At 41.6% G+C, this 15862-nt stretch overlaps 1 protein-coding gene across 3 annotated transcripts in view; it reads right to left on the bottom strand.

Moving 5' to 3' along the window:
• Positions 1-1332: 1332 nt before the first annotated feature.
• The window catches only part of SMPX (small muscle protein X-linked), a 41658-nt gene continuing 27128 nt past the window's right edge, over positions 1333-15862 (bottom strand). For all 3 annotated transcript variants that reach the window (XM_084226468.1, XM_084226470.1, XM_084226471.1), the window contains exon 5: positions 1333-1838. The gene's annotated coding sequence lies outside the window, so the exon portion shown is untranslated. The remainder of the gene's footprint in view (positions 1839-15862) is intronic.

Here is a 15862-nt window from a genome sequence, read left to right as displayed (position 1 = left end):
CTATTTGGAAGCAATGACCTGAAACCTGGCAGAAGAACCACACTCCTCTGTCAGGGGTGGGTTTTCTTTCTTTCACCTGCACATTCAGGTGTGGAGACTGGGATGTGGCCCCAACTCTCTCCATCCCCTGGATTTTCCACTGTGAAGTTTCCTAACTATAAAATGAGGAGGGAAATGAGGCTTCACCTTTCCCCAGTTCTCTGAAATTAGTATTTTCTAAGTGAGTAAAGAAAACAAAAGCCAAGGCCCTGACTCATCTCACCTTCAGCGTGCTTTTGGATCCATGTGTTTTCTCCTTTTTATCATTTCCAGACTGGTAGGAACAATGCAGGCCAATATCAGTGACTGATAATTCAGTGTTGGGGAAAACTGCTCATTTTTGATGGAACAGACATGGTAATCTCTTTGTGATGTAAATGAAAGCTGCTCCTGATACATTCCATCTCTTGACATTTCCATTTCAACCTGTCCTTCAGAGGTGCTCACCTCCAAGAAATGCATTAAGGGAAATCAGAGCATATAAGAATGAAGCAGGACAGTAAGCAATGTTGATATTGCATATTCAAAGCAAAATGTACAATAATGTCATTTTAATTGAGCTGCAGAGAGTACAGCTCCTTTCTAATTTCCTGTACAAAGTAATGCAAATATATGGAAACTTAAAATTCAAAAATCATTTCAGTTAGCTCTGGTATTATCTGATGGAGCAAGCAAGAATTAGATGGATGTCATTGTAAGTAATATTCAACTTGAAATCTGTTTTCTAACCAGAATAATTATCTTTATTTTATTTGAATAAACAAGAGCCAGTCAGAGAGTTTCAGAGTATGTAGTTTCAATCAACATTAGAAGAATATTATTAAAAACAGCTCCTCATATCCCTTTACAGTAAGTAACATAAAAGAGACCATGGAGACACAGTGTATTAAATTTCTCTTACAATAAGATCTCATTTCCAAAAATGGAATATGCATCAGTGTTCTTTTATGTAGAGTCCATACAATGCAAGCATCAAGGATTAATCACTCTATGTAAGAGGTGCTGTGATCATACATTACTTCAGCCAGCATCCATATTCCAGTGTCCCCTTTGATTTGAGCTTTTGAAGATAATGATCCTTCAAGCTATATTCATGAACATGTTCCATCAAGGCTGGATGACTCTTTATTTGAATAAAGGTTGCAGATTTTCTGTCAGCTACCCCACATCTTGTATACTCATTGTATAAAGGTGATGCATAAGTACCAGAACAGCAGTGCATTTTAGATTCTGGAGGAAAAGAAATACTTTGTCTCTACAACAAAGGAAGAATTTAGCTCAACTCACCAGAAAGACCATTGCTTTCAATATTTTAATTTCCTTTATTACACATGATACATGATTCCTCTTCTATAAGTAGGAACTCTCAGCAGAACATAAGATGTTATCTCCCTCATTTATTCTGCACTTTGTGAATTAATTGAAAAACTTGTTTGTACACATTGACATTTTTCAAAAAGAAAGAAACCAAATTAATTGAAAATAATGATGTAATTATTTTAAGGTTTTTTTTTTCTATTTTTGCTCAAACTTCAAATTACACTACTCCCCATTTCCAGGTCAAAATCATTCCTGTACATAGACATATTCATTGCTAGTTGCTTCGTTCTGTTTTATTTCAGCACTACTTTCCTGTGTTAAACAAAATGGACAATGAGAAAGCATTGATATAAATGTACAAATAAGATGCTTCTTATGGGGTATTGAAGAGTTGGGAAGTTCATAGTCTTCATACAAATATATAAAATATTTGAAATTTTCTCCATTCATTGGATTCCATTCAGTTTCACTTGTCAGACCTGTGCAAGAAATACAAGATGAGAAATTAATCATTATCAGTGCACTCGCAGGTATTTTCAGATCACACAGAAAAGCTGTGAGGAGGAGGACACTCCCCACACCTGCAATTTTTCCTTCTCTGACAGCACATGTTTACAGCCAAGCAAATCTTTGTGATCCACTAACTTCTCCCACCCACTCGCCAGATCTCTGTCTGATGAAACTTCATGATTCTGTCAAGACTTCAGGCCTCTAAAGCCTTGAGGTTTGCCCTTGGTACAGGGTGCTGGGGCTCTGCCCCACCCCACTGCCCATCCCACCCCATCCCATCCCATCCCATCCCATCCCATCCCATCCCATCCCATCCCACCCCATCCCAGCAGAGCCTGGGGCTGGGCAGGTCCAGCCCTGCACAGAGCCAGAGTGGGGCTCAGCCCCAGGAAAGCCCTGCCACTGCTCCAGCAGGCACAGGAGGCAAACCCTGCCATGTGGCTCAGCAGTGTGGCTGTGCTGCAGGGAGCAGGGATGCATCAATCCATAAAAATCAAAATGGTATTTAATTTTACCATTAAATACTACTTACTGATATATACATATATATGTCTGTGCATTTTTAATTTTTTTTTTCACTGCTTTGATTATCCTCTTCTCTTGCCTTTTCTGTTCTGCCCATTAGAGCCTTCACTGGTGAGACCCCATCCAAACAGAATAGTCCTGGGGAATTTTCAGCCTCTCCTCTTTTGGTAGTGTTTATCTTCCTGTAACTACTTTTGTCACAGCTCCACTTCTCCCTGTTTCTGCTTTAATTCTCATGACTGACCAGCACTAAGGACAGCATTCTAGAAATAGTAGCAAAGTATCTTCTGTGTTCTTTTCATAAATCCCACTTATTTATTTATTTATTTATTTATTTATTTATTTATCTAAAGCAAGGTTGAGGGGGTACTTAGCTTCTGTCTGGGGAGTGATGAGCAATTTCCTTTGACCCATCTACAGATTCTTTCCTGCACAGTCACAGCTAATTTGAATCCCAGCACAGGGCCTATTTCTGCTCTCTTTGAAGTTAAAAACTACCATGGTTGCTATTGATATCAGTGGTTCTAGACAGCTCAATATTGAAAACCTGAAAACAGGTTTTGCAATTAACTCTCAAAAGGTGAAGACATTAACTTTCTCAGCATATATGTTTAATCAGCTAAGATCTAAGTATTTGAGGTGGAGGAATATGTCCACCTTTGGTAAACTTTACTGAACTCATGAACCTTTAATAAAGGCTTAGAAAACAGAGAAAAAGTCACAGGACAGAATAAAAAATGACAACCTTCTATATTCATGATGTGTTACATGAAGGGAGTTTTTGCTGTGCTCCTGAACACATGCAGGCTGGGCACATTTGAGCAAACAGAGGAGGGACACTCAAAAGGCTGGGATTGCTTTGCTTTCAGAAAAAACTCCTCCCTGGAGAAGAGAGGTGCTGTTAACAGAAACCCTGCATGGCTTACACTGACTGCTTGAAAGTGATGGCAACCCTTAAATAAAGAAATCAAATGTTAATTAACTTGTCTTGGAAGAGAGTGAGAGGGAGTCATTGTCCACAGTGAAGTGGCCACAGCCCCCCAGAAGTGCTACCAACACTCTGTGGCCATCTCACAGCTGGGTCCAGTGAGGCAATGCACTGTTCTGTTTCACTGAAATTTCCTTCCAGTCAGGTAATTTAAGGTATTTCTCTTTCTGCTCTCAAAAACAAAATCCAACTTCAGGGCTGTCTTTGATGGCTCCCTGGGATACACACTCACAAGTAATCCTGTCCCATATAATTACCTCCTGCCTACACACACTCTCCATGTGCTTCAGCATTCTGGATTATCCTCCTTTCCCTTTCAAACTCTTCTGTGCCTGTTCCTGAGTATCACAGGGTGGCTGTTTTAAAGGGTTATGTGAATAAAACATTGCTGGCTACGACTGAACTCAAGGGCTCAAGCCTGGGATCAGGAGGAAGAGTGTGCAGGGCACAATCTGAGCACAGTGTGGTGCTCAGCACCACGAGTGTTTTGTGACCCTTCTGCTGAAAGAGGGCAGTGACAGCTACAGCCTCCAAACACATCGTGGGCAGACTGTGGCACATGATGGACAGCTGTAATTCAGCAGTCTGGGTTTTAGGATTACATGGTATATTTATGTACCTTTCTAGCAGATTCAGCATTTTAGATTTAAGGCTGAGTTTTCTGCAATTGTCACCCTGGAGGACACATCTGCCTTGCATGGGATGGGAGCTACATGCTTATCTTCCTGAAGTAGTTTAATCTGTTTTTACTTCCTGAGTTCCTGATGACAGCCACCCTGTGCTGGGCACATCAAGCCCCCAAGGGTTGTGGTAATACAAATAAAGTGGGTACAAAGCCTTTGGGTAGAAAAAGGATGGAGACAGACTTTCCTCTGTCTGGTGACAGGAAAGAAGACAGCAGGCACAAATCAAAGTACAGGGAATTTCATCCAGACAGGAAATAAAACTTTTACCATCAGGGTGGTCACACACTAGTCCAGGTTGCCCCAGAAGGTTGTGGAATCTCCATTCCTGGAGATACTCAAACCCTGAGCAATGACCTGAGCAGGACATTGGACTGGATGTTTTCCTGAGGTGGTTTTGGGGGTCAGGCAGTCTGTAAGTCTGGCAGAGGCCTTGCTTGTCCCAGGGGAAGCTGTCCTCTACTCAGGAGGGCCAAGGTGGATTCATGGGCCATGTGCAAGGTCCCTCTTGCCCCTGCCTGGCTGTGGAGCCATCAGTGAGTTTGCAAACTAAAACAGCAAGGTGCTATAAACTATATTGCTGTGTTGCTAATAAGACAAGTAATCTCATTGATGGGATTACTTTTGGTCACATGCTCCATTTTTTCAAATACTCCTTTGTCCTTTCTTTGTTTCCTCGTAGTTCCCACACCTTTGACCTTCAGCTCCCATTGAAATCCATATCCCTTAACACCTTCATGATCTCAGGGCTGAAAGGTCCAAACTGGCATTGTATCCCATCCAGCCAAGCAAGCACCTCTCTGCTTCCCTCCTTCCATGACACAGGTCCCTCACTGGGCAGTGGACCACCAAAAGACCTGCTGTGTCCAGTTCTTCCAGCCCAGCTGGGACACAGCAGCTCCAACCAAAGGAAACCCATCCTTCTAGGAGACCATGTGCCTACAAGAGTAGCTAGTTAGCAGGAGGAGCAATAAAAACCAAATCTATGGCACCCAGGAACCATGCCACTTGCCACCCAAAAGAAACAAAAACCAAACTGCCATGATGATAAATATTTCCATGGGGTTCAGCTGCTGAAGAAAATCTAGCCCACTTTTCTAAAATTTTGTCTAAAGGATGTTGCTTGCAAGTGGTGCTATTTTAACACCTGGTAACTGTATAATCTTTCTCTCAGGTATACTCTCTGCTCTCTGGTTGCTTATAATTACTACCTGAGCTCCCTTTGCAGTCAGTGGACTCTCTATTATCTCCCTGTGATGCTCTAATCCACTCAGACCTCCCACTGGCCAGCTGCAATTCTCCCTGTCCCAGCTCCCAAAGGCATGTTATTTTTAGAGCACAAACTCCTCCAGAGATCCATGGGAGCCTGTAAACTCAAAAATAGGTTGCTTATGGTACATTAGTAATGCTCACAGTTATGTTCTCTGGTGATTCTTTCAGCTGCTGCAGGTTATCACCAGACTCCCTCGCTGCTCCAATCAACCTCGCCCCGAACAACCCCCAGCCTTTTAAAAAGAGAATATGCTTGAGAACAAATGCTTAAATGTTGTCCTGATTAAGGGTGGACATAAGTACATGCTCAGGAACACTTTGAATCGTGGAATTAGGAGAGTTTTCAGCCCTCAAGACTTTCTCCATTCCCTGACTGAGAATCTGCAAGGCCATGATTGCAGTCGGTTGGATGCCAGTGTTGTTTTCTGGAACAAAAAAGACTGAATCCCTGAGGTTTCTGACCACAGAAAAAAAGCAGTGGCTATTTTTATATAAGAAATTATTTAATTTATGGGCTATTCAACACAGATGTAGCTTCAAAAATAAATGCATATAAAGAAATTAATTGCAAAAATCTCACTATATTTTTTCCTTTTTCAAAATTACAGTTTTTAATGCTGCATCTCCCTTTTATTCTCTGAAAACACCCAAGTAGTTAACAGCAAGCACACAAAATATTTATTCTTTAAAAAACACTAGTAGTTCCAGTTGTCAGCTTTCTGTGCTTAGAGAGCATGCTAGCTGAAAGAACAAGAAATACGAAATCCATCCAGATTTGGCTGTATCTCCATATATGCAATAGAATGACCACATTTGGTGCCAATATTATATAATTACAGACCATGCATGAATCACTTGAGCACTGAATAATTCTTTTTTTTTATTTCAATAGTTCCCAGCCCTAAATATTTAACCCCAAAATTTTGTTAAGGCATCCCCTTTTATAAGAAGTAACTTTACACAGGATAAAACAGACATTAGCACTGTGAAGAAGATCAGTGATTATAGCAAGTGCACCAAGGTTCAGTAAATGCCTCCCACTCAACAGGCTTCCAAAGGGAACGACCACATGATGTTTACTCCTCACCAGAACCCATTTATAGATCTCTTACTCACCACTACCTCAGCCATAAATGCAGCCCTCAAAAAGTGGCAGCAAGGAGAGAGTGGACTGCTCTCTATTTGAGAGCAGACAGAGAGTCCACAGTTGGAGAACTGGCCCTTGCCCTCACAATACTGTTTAGCCAGGCTGAGGATCATGATCTAAGTCACCCACACTCTAAAGATTCCAAACCACAGAGTGTTTATTACATACCAGGTGAATTGCACACGGACAACAGGTGTGGCTGCTTGAGGAAAATTCCGCAGCATTTGGAAAAATTGGTAAAAACGGTTAAAAAATGCCCCTCCAAAAGTGCAAGGGGGAAATGAAGGTAATGACTTCTCGTGGAATTAGGAAAGAGTTTTGTTCCCATTCTGTCATTGAAAAGACATCTGGCCATTCCCAGCAGACAGCACACTGGGAATGAAAAGGGTATCAGTTACAGTAAGGTAAGAAGGGGACAGAGGTCGTGAACGTCTGTGAGTCTGGAGCAGAATTAGCCTAGAATTACAAACACACTGCTCTACAGAAGGAAAAACCTGGGCAAAAGGTAAATCCAGGGACACGTCTCTTTTCATTGCTCTAGTGAATGCTCAAGGTGAAATAAAGCCAGACTATCTCCTTAGACTCTCTAATTCTCCTACACATCTGGTAAAAGCCTTGACCTTTTGGAGACAGTAACCTGGAGTGCCAGGGGACCTGCTTTAATTCCTCTCCCCTCACTTCGCTTTGATGGGCAGCACTTGCTGCAATCAGCTTCTGCCATGCAGCTACTTTAATATTTATGTCATATCGAGATCACTGTCCACACAGATGCCAGAGGAAGCAGTAGGAAGTCAAATGTGCTCCAGGTTAACGTATTAATACTGTGATGGGATGCCAGAGAGATGTTTTAAGTTGCAAAGGGGAGGGAGCTCATCCCCTGACTCCTTTCCAATGACATCTGCTTGACTAAATGTAAGATCCTGCTTTAAATTAAACTATTTTAATTTCCTGCTTGGTTTTTTTACAAATTATTTCAACACATTTGTAATATTGTAATATTTCTGTCAGGATAATGTCAGCAACTCCCATAGAGCTGAGCATATATCATATGTCTTTTAAAATATATTTTCTCTCATTTATATTTTCTGGGCATTGTCCCTGTGAAATACTGGAAAGATAAACATATATGCCTTTTTAAAAAATTATTTTTAACTCCTTTTTTTTTTCCCTTTACCTACAGTCAATAAAAATATGTAAGAAAGCAGCTGAAAATTGAAATGCACGTTGCACATACACATACATGCAGGGTTTCAAAACAAAAAGAGAAAGGTCAGAATTTTTTTATCCTTTCAATTTGTCTGACAAAGAACACCAGGCAAAAAATATTTTCTACCAAAACACAAAAATAATCTTTTAAAAACAAACATTGCTATCTTCACTATGAAGAAATTATTGAAAGCCATATGCTCCTTTTGACATGCCTATGTTCTTTCTCTAATTTCCATCTCAGGTCAGACAGTGACATGGGGAGTGAAGGACAGTTTTGACCCTTTCTCTGTTTGCAGCGCGGTAGTGCACACACAAAGGAGCTGCAGCCAAGGGCTGTGTGACAGCAGGTCTAGCCAGACACAATAGACCCTTTTATTTAACACAGGGAAAGTCAGGTGAAACACTCCTTGTGTTATACTGTTACCAAAATTTCGTGTTACCTGCACTGACACAAAGCTTTGGCACCAAAGAGACGCAATTTCACTCAGTGGTTCTGAAATGACAGCTGTCAAGGTCTTTAAGATCAACTTGAATTCTAAATACTTGTTCTCCAAAAGACCTAATGTCCATAAAGACAGGATACCTCTCATTTATTATATTGCCTTTTTTTGTAAGTGGATCTTACTGGACCAACTATAGGTTTAAATCTTTCACGAAAAAAGGTAGACAGAAGGAGGGAATTGACCAACAAACTTGAGTATCTAGTCAAATACAGTATATCAGAGAAAAACCTTTCCTTCCATAATGATTTTAAACATTGTCCTAAGCTTTACAAATTCCAGGCTCAGGGGTCTTCTTGACTACCATATAAAACCAGATTGTAAACTCCATTTGCCCAGTTAAATAGGCATGCCAATGATCCACAGGTATGTGGCTCACGATCTTGCAATAAGTAGCAGTTCCAAAAGTGATAAAAAAACCCTCAGATATCAGCATTTTCACAATAGAGAAAAAGAAACAAATATCCCTACCTCTTGACTAGTACTAAAGTTTTGGGATCTGTAGTTGGGATTCAAAAGTTTTGGGATCTGTAGTGGGCTACAAACACTACAACCTCTAGAGCATGGAAATTTGTTCTGAACTTCCACATCTCTTTAGCCTTACCAGTTATAATTTTACTTTTGTTTGGGCATTTCTTGGCTGAGATCAGAAAGCATTATGCTGGGCTGCCAGTTCTCATTTACATGAAGCATTTACATGGAGTAGAACCTTAATGAGCATGGGGTTTTTTTAGCTAATGGATTCACTACAAATGCTGATACAAATACATTTTCTAGAAAGATAAAAAAAACAACAGTATCTTAAAGCTGGTAAAACATATCTTGAAGTTTATCATATCTGAGCAACTAAAAAAGAGACTGAATTTTAAAGGACTGATTATGCAGAGCACTTTAAAATGTTATTACAAAGAAAACCCTATATAAATTCTTGTATACTCTCTGTTACTGGTATTATTACTGCTTCTGCAATGACTTTTTCTGCAGCTATCCTTTACCTTTTCTCTCCATACTGTACAGGTTTAAAGCACAATGGCTGTAACTGATGCTTACCTCACCTTAAATTCAAGTTTTAATTAAATTTTCTGCTTTTCAATAACATTTTTACTACAAATTCTCATAACTTTAAGTGTCACCCCAATAAAAAGGTTCTGCAGACCCATCTTCAGTTGCTTTGGGACTTTGTGAGGTAATTTGTGATTCATAATGGCTAGCAAAGATTAAGCAGCATATAGCATATGCTGTGATTAAAGTTGTTGATAAGGAGTTGCAGTGGCTCTTTTTACCTCTCTTAATGAGAACTGTGCTGCAGCACTTTCTAACTTTTAAATTAGTGTCTTCTGAAGAAAAAAAAAAAAGCAAGCTTTTCCTTTCTAGCACTTCAGTAAGCTCTGCCAAGTCCATGCAGGTGTGTGCCTATAATGATTATTCTTTGCAATTATTTATCAATATAGGGAAAATTGTTCTCTGAGTTTATATTAAGTGCTTCTCATTCACCTATACAATCTCTGCCTTAAAAAGCATTTGATTTCCAGGGTAGGCATCACTCAACAGCTTGGTCACTGTTGTCAGCTGTCATCCTCACCATATTAGCAAGCACACCCAAATAGTCGGTTAATAAAGACAAATGACTTAAAGAGTTTAAGAAGCAAAAAGTTTATGTCAGTGAGATTAGAGAGGGATTTCTTGGACAGTTTAATTGTGTTTCATTTTCATTCCCCATAACAGCAGACAGTGAAACTTCAGTAATTATCATTGTAATAAATTCATCAGTAAGGAAGCCAAAGCCTAATGGCTGATCCTGCAAAGTGTTTATTACCTCCTTTGAGGGGCAACAAATCCTATTGATTTCTCCAATGATAACCAAAACCACGCAGCTGCTTGCAGGCACAGGGTGGAAAATAGCCAGTAGCAATGCACCTGGCGGTGGAGCAGCGTGAAAAAGAAAAGAGGCTGCTACGAGCCATTACAGACTGGTAATTGTGATGTCTACAAGGCAAAGATCTATACAGAAGGGACCAGATGAAGTATTAATACAAGCAAAATAATGATTGGTAAAATATTCGGTACAGAAAAACAATCAAACAAAAAAAAAAACAAAATAAACAATAAAAATATTAAAACAAGAAATAAAAGCTGTGACATTCAAAACAATGGAACATGTTTCTTGCACTGAGAGCGGTGATGCGATGTGAAATGAGCGGTAATTGCCTGGCTGGGGTTTCTCAGCCGGGGCGTGCCTCTGAAAACAAAGTTTCCAGCTAGGAGAAAATGTACATGGTGCTGAGTGCTCTTGCTGCAGAGGCTCCCTGCAGCCAGCACTTTGCAGCCCACCCCAGAGATGATGAGGGAAATACCTCAGAGGGGTCTGCAGCCGGAGCACAGGGCAGGAACAGTGACTGGTGCTGGACTGTAACCAGATCAAACACAGATTGATAAACCACGGGATTCCTGCTGTGATGGATGAGTAATGCCATGACTGTCTCACGATTTACAGACAAATCTCGTGTATATAGGTTAAGAAAAGTTTTATAGATTATAGTTATTGCGTTGTTATCAAGGCACAGCCAGGGTTGGGACATTTGGGAGGGCTGGCTTGTCACTGTGGTGACATCTGACCTCCAGCCAGGATCAGAGGAAGAGATCTGCACCACTGGACAGCGAAGAAGGAGTCGATTGGGAGGGGTTAAAGGGTTAAAAGGCAAAACCTCCATTGTGTGGGAGGGAGAGCCCATGGTAGGGGAAATCCTTTGCTCCCTGCACTGTAACATTTTCTTTATTCAGTCTTCTGTTGTATTTTTTATAAGGTTTAATACACCTTTAATACACTTTCTAAAATTATGAAAAGTGAGTAGCTGTTTCTCACACTGCATTGCTTCAGAAGTGACTTGTGAGTGTGGGGCCACAGCCTTGGGGCTGAATGGTGAGGTAACCCACCAGAAGCACTACAGCTCCAAAAAGCCAGAACTTTTCGCTTCCCACACAGGACAGCACAATCAGGGGACCAAAGCCATTCTGCATCTCCTCAGCCCTGTACAAAGCCATTCTGCAGCTCCCCAGCCCTGTACAAAGCCATTCTGCATCTCCCCAGCCCTGCCCAGACCCATTCTGCATCTCTCCAGCCCTGTCCAGAGCCATTCTGCAGCTCCCCAGCCCTGTCCAGAGCCATTCTGCAGCTCCCCAGCCCTGCCCAGAGCCATTCTGCATCTCCCCAGCCCTGTCCAGACCCATTCTCCAGCTCCCCAGCCCTGCCCAGAGCCATTCTGCATCTCCCCAGCCCTGCCCAGACCCATTCTGCATCTCCCCAGTCCTGCCCAGACCCATTCTGCATCTCCCCAGCCCTGCCCAGACCCATTCTGCATCTCCCCAGCCCTGCCCAGAGCCATTCTGCATCTCCCCAGCCCTGCCCAGACCCATTCTGCAGCTCCCCAGCCCTGTCTGCCCCTCTCCCGGCAGCCCCGCTCGCCCAGTGCCGCGGGAGCCTCGCCCAGCAGAGCCCGGGCAGGCTCAGCTCAGACCCAGCAGCCGCAGCCGTGCCGGGCACACACGGCAGCCTCGGTGAGGAACCTCCCAGCCTCGTAAAGCCTCCAGCAGCCCGGAGTGGAAAGCTTCATCATGACCCTAATGCCTGTGTCTGCAGACACACAGCACCCAGCGCTGGAGCTGCTGAACAACAGCTGATGCAAGCACTTAGAAATGTTGTTTGGGGTGGACAGAGAGCTGGAAATGGAACAAATCAAAGCTTCTTGAGAAAAAGGCCTGATTGAGTTTAAAAATTTGGATTCATTCTCAGGAAATGGAAAATCCCCAGACATTCTGCGCTTTTGCGGGAAAATTCAGGCTGCCTGGTTTTGTTTTGCTGGAAAAATATTCGATTTGGGGAGGCTGAAATTTGGAGAAAGATGATGTTATTTTTACTGACATTTTTATGGTAGGGTAAAGACTCTTCCACATGAATCCTTTCGGCAGTCTTACTGTAGTCCCTCAAAGAGTGCGATAAAAGCCATTCTAGGGGTGGGCTGTCACCCTCAGGATTGTTCTGCCTCGTGCCATATGAACTCTAAAAGGCACAACTGTGTTACATAATTAAATTATGAACAATGATTTTCAAGCTGTTTTGCACAAAAGGGATTCTGGAGGAAGGCACTGGCCTTGGACTTCTTTTACGCTGGCACTTCATTTGTGCTGGCTCTCCAATCAAATATTAAAGCTTGACCGAAATTATGTATGAAACATTCTCACGAATCCAAATGCAGCCTATCACACAGCAAAGTGCTGCTGCTGGAAAGGTTCTATGATTTCACACCTGAATGCTCATGTCTTTTGCTATTGTCATGCTGGCTGCCACTTCAGACTCCTGATAAGCTGGCATTTTCTCCAGAGACACAGCCCAGTGCTAAGCAGCGCTGCTTCATGTCTGCATGGTTTTCACATACAGAGAAGGGTTTAAATATTGTTTGTATTTTTTTAATTCAAAAATGGTAAGCAAAAGGTTAAGAATTTTTTTTTTTTTTGACAGAGATGGTGGAGCTGCAGGGACAAAGACTGAGGAAAGTGAAATATTTGGCATGCTGCTGATTCCTATGGAGCCCCCCTCACTAATGGCATTTCTAAGGTGCCATTGGTCTCTGTTGACAGCTGACTTTTGTGGCTTTTTCTTTTTCACAAAAAATCTAGGAACTTAATGATAAAAAGCACATATTAAAATAATATTGAGTTGATAAATGGCTCACAGAAGCAGGTAATCGGTCAAGACTGAACATGAGGCCTAATAGTGATTATTAATATACAACTATTAAGATATCAATACCAAGTTTTCTTTTCCCTGTACTTAAAGCGAGGTAGGCTACTTCAGAGACTTACTGGTATGTAGAAAAGATGATTCAGCATTGCTGTGCTTGTTTTGCAACCATGCATAATTTTGTAGCTATGAGATGGTATGAAGAAAATTGTTATGAATCATAAAATTCAGGCAACACAATATAAGGCAGACTGTACAGAATGTTAATTCACATGCAATGACAAACACATAAACACTCACCCCTAGCTTCCATACTGCCTGGTTTTTCACTTCCTATCAGACTTCAATATTGTCCAAAGATTTTTATTTCATTAACCATAAGAATTCACACATTGTCCAGGATCCTAGCCCTGCCACTCATTTTTTATTGCAAATGCTTTCCATTTTCATACAACTTTAATGGTTGAGAAGAAAGGTCTAAGTACTGGGTGTTGACTGGTTAGACTTTCAAAAGCCACGTGCTCAAACTTTGGCAAGGCAACTGTTGATGGTTGTGTGTGCCTGAAAAATAGGCACAACATTTAATGTTGATTTTAGAAATGACTATGTTAAAAAAAAAGTTTTATAAAACAAAGTGTAATCATGTGTATCCTGAAGGTAATTGATTTTTGGGGGTTGTTTGTGTATGCTTACTTTGGGATTAAAATTATATATATATTTAGATCATGACTTTTTATGAATTTCAAGTTGCAGGGCAATGAAAGCAGAAGCAAACAGCATCTTGGTGCGCTGCAAACACGCCCTTTCTTCCTTCAGTGAAGCAAAAGGGTGAAATGACAAGAGAATTATCAGGTTGGATAATTACTGGAGAAAAAGCCGAGTTTGCTTGATTTGTTGCTTGAGAGTTGGCATGGGCTGAAGTTTATTTAAAATGCAATGAGTTTTTGTACCTTAGAGTATGCCAAGAGTCAAAATGGTCCAACATTTTTCTGATGGAACATTTCTCCACTGGGAAAGTTTTGTGATTTGAAAATGTAACTTTTTATGGAAACATTTTGCTTTCAGCAATTCTCCTGATACAACATGGAACACTGAGCATGACTGATCTGGCCAGGCTTTTATCCCAGCATCTGCCCAGGAGGCTGGTGCTGCTCTTTGACTTTGAAAGCTTCCAAGGGTCAGCAATTTCAGGTCTGACAGACTCAAAAAGCCTAATCCCTGCTCAACAGTCCCTAACATTCAGAAGATGCTGGACATAACTTCTCAAATCAGAGGAGAAATATCCAATTTTTTTTAACTGCAGATAGTATGGTTTAAACCCAGCTATTCCTGCTCCCTTGTGGTTCAGCTGAGGGCAGGCCTAAATCTGCAGTATAACATAAACTTGGCATTCCCAAACTGGTTCCACAGCCTCTGCCTCATCTCAGCCTCCTGCTGCACTGAGCTGCACCTTCATTCAGGTGTGTGATGCCAAACACTGTAAGGCTGCCCTTCAAGATTCATTTTGACAACTACAAGCTCTAAAAATGAGCTGTATACCCAGTCTCCCCCAGACACAAAGACTGACCCATAGGAAATGAAAAATTATTTTTATGAATGGGTCAGAAGCCAAGCCCTGTGTAGATGCTAAGCAGTACTCACACATACAACAATAATGATCACAATAATAATAAAACCCTATTTGACCCACAGTGATTTCTGTTACACAATAAGACACAATTCGTGGCACAAAAATTTAAGAAAAATGGAGGGATAGGCAAAAGACAGTTATATTGGGTGTAATAATCAGCAGACTTGCAATAGGAGCTGCTGGACTGCTGACACACAGCCATGACTGTTATTTTTATGCAGCAGGCTTCCTGAGCCCTCCCAGGGCAGCATTTGGAAAGCATTTAGCTGATTAAACATGCAAGCCCCTAGGAGTGAGGCACTTAGCGTTTCTTTGGGAAGCTGAGGAGATACCTAATTGCAGGTTTACAGAGCTCTAAGTACTTTAGAAGCTTGCCCTCTAGTTTCCCTGAAGAGTTACTGCCACGATGAAGTATTTACCAATATGTTTTTGACTGGGATTTATCTCACTGTAACAGTTATTTCCCCTTTTTTCCCCACCAAAAAAAAAAAAAAAAAAATTCCCAAACCACATCCTACCAACAATCAACAGTGTAAATAAACTAGACTCACCATTAACCCTTTGGGCAACGTTCTGTACTAAATCATTATATCAGTAGAGTTAACAAAACCACAATTCATTTGAAAATTAGTGCTTGGGAAAAAAATAGTCTTTATTAATGGCAAACCCAGAAGTACCAGAAGACAAAAGACTGTCAGAAAAGAGTCTCTTGCGTTCTGAGCACTTCAGATTGCTGAAGCAGCTGAAGGACACACTGTTCCTTTCCATTGCTACCGAGAAGAGGCTGGGGAAAGTAAAACAGCCACCTTTCTGTGGTAGCCAGGGAAACACAGAAGGGCAGCAGCACAACCTACCTGCTTCTGCCATTGCTGTGAAAGGGAAAAAATGCAGCAATGTAACCTCTACAGACCTGTGTGAACAGAGGGCTGCTGCCCCTTGACCTGCTACCCTGGGGAGGAGGAATCATCCTGCAGATGCTCCCCTGCTGCTGCCTGATGTGCTCCCCACTTTACAACTAAACTGCAATTAAAGTTACAAAGAGAATCCATCCACTTCAGAAGCTTCCTGGAGGTGAAAACTAGTGAGGGCTTTGCCAGGATCTGTTTGTTTGGAAGCTCAGGGAAGGAACACAACTCTGCTGTAATTCTGGCTCTTTCAGGACTTTGCAGCTATCTCTTGGGCACTTGGACAGGTTGAAGCTCTGTGAGAGTTACACCCAGTCTTGTGTGCTGCTCTGCTATGGAAAGAGAAGATGTGCCCAGAGATCCCAGTCAGCTGAAGTGACATTTCGTGGTCCCTGC

This window comes from Fringilla coelebs, assembly GCF_963513975.1.
Source record: "Fringilla coelebs genome assembly, chromosome: 2".
Taxonomy (NCBI): Eukaryota; Metazoa; Chordata; class Aves; order Passeriformes; family Fringillidae; genus Fringilla; species Fringilla coelebs.
Note: the sequence above shows the minus strand (reverse complement) of the source record. Positions and strands in the feature narration are given on the sequence as shown.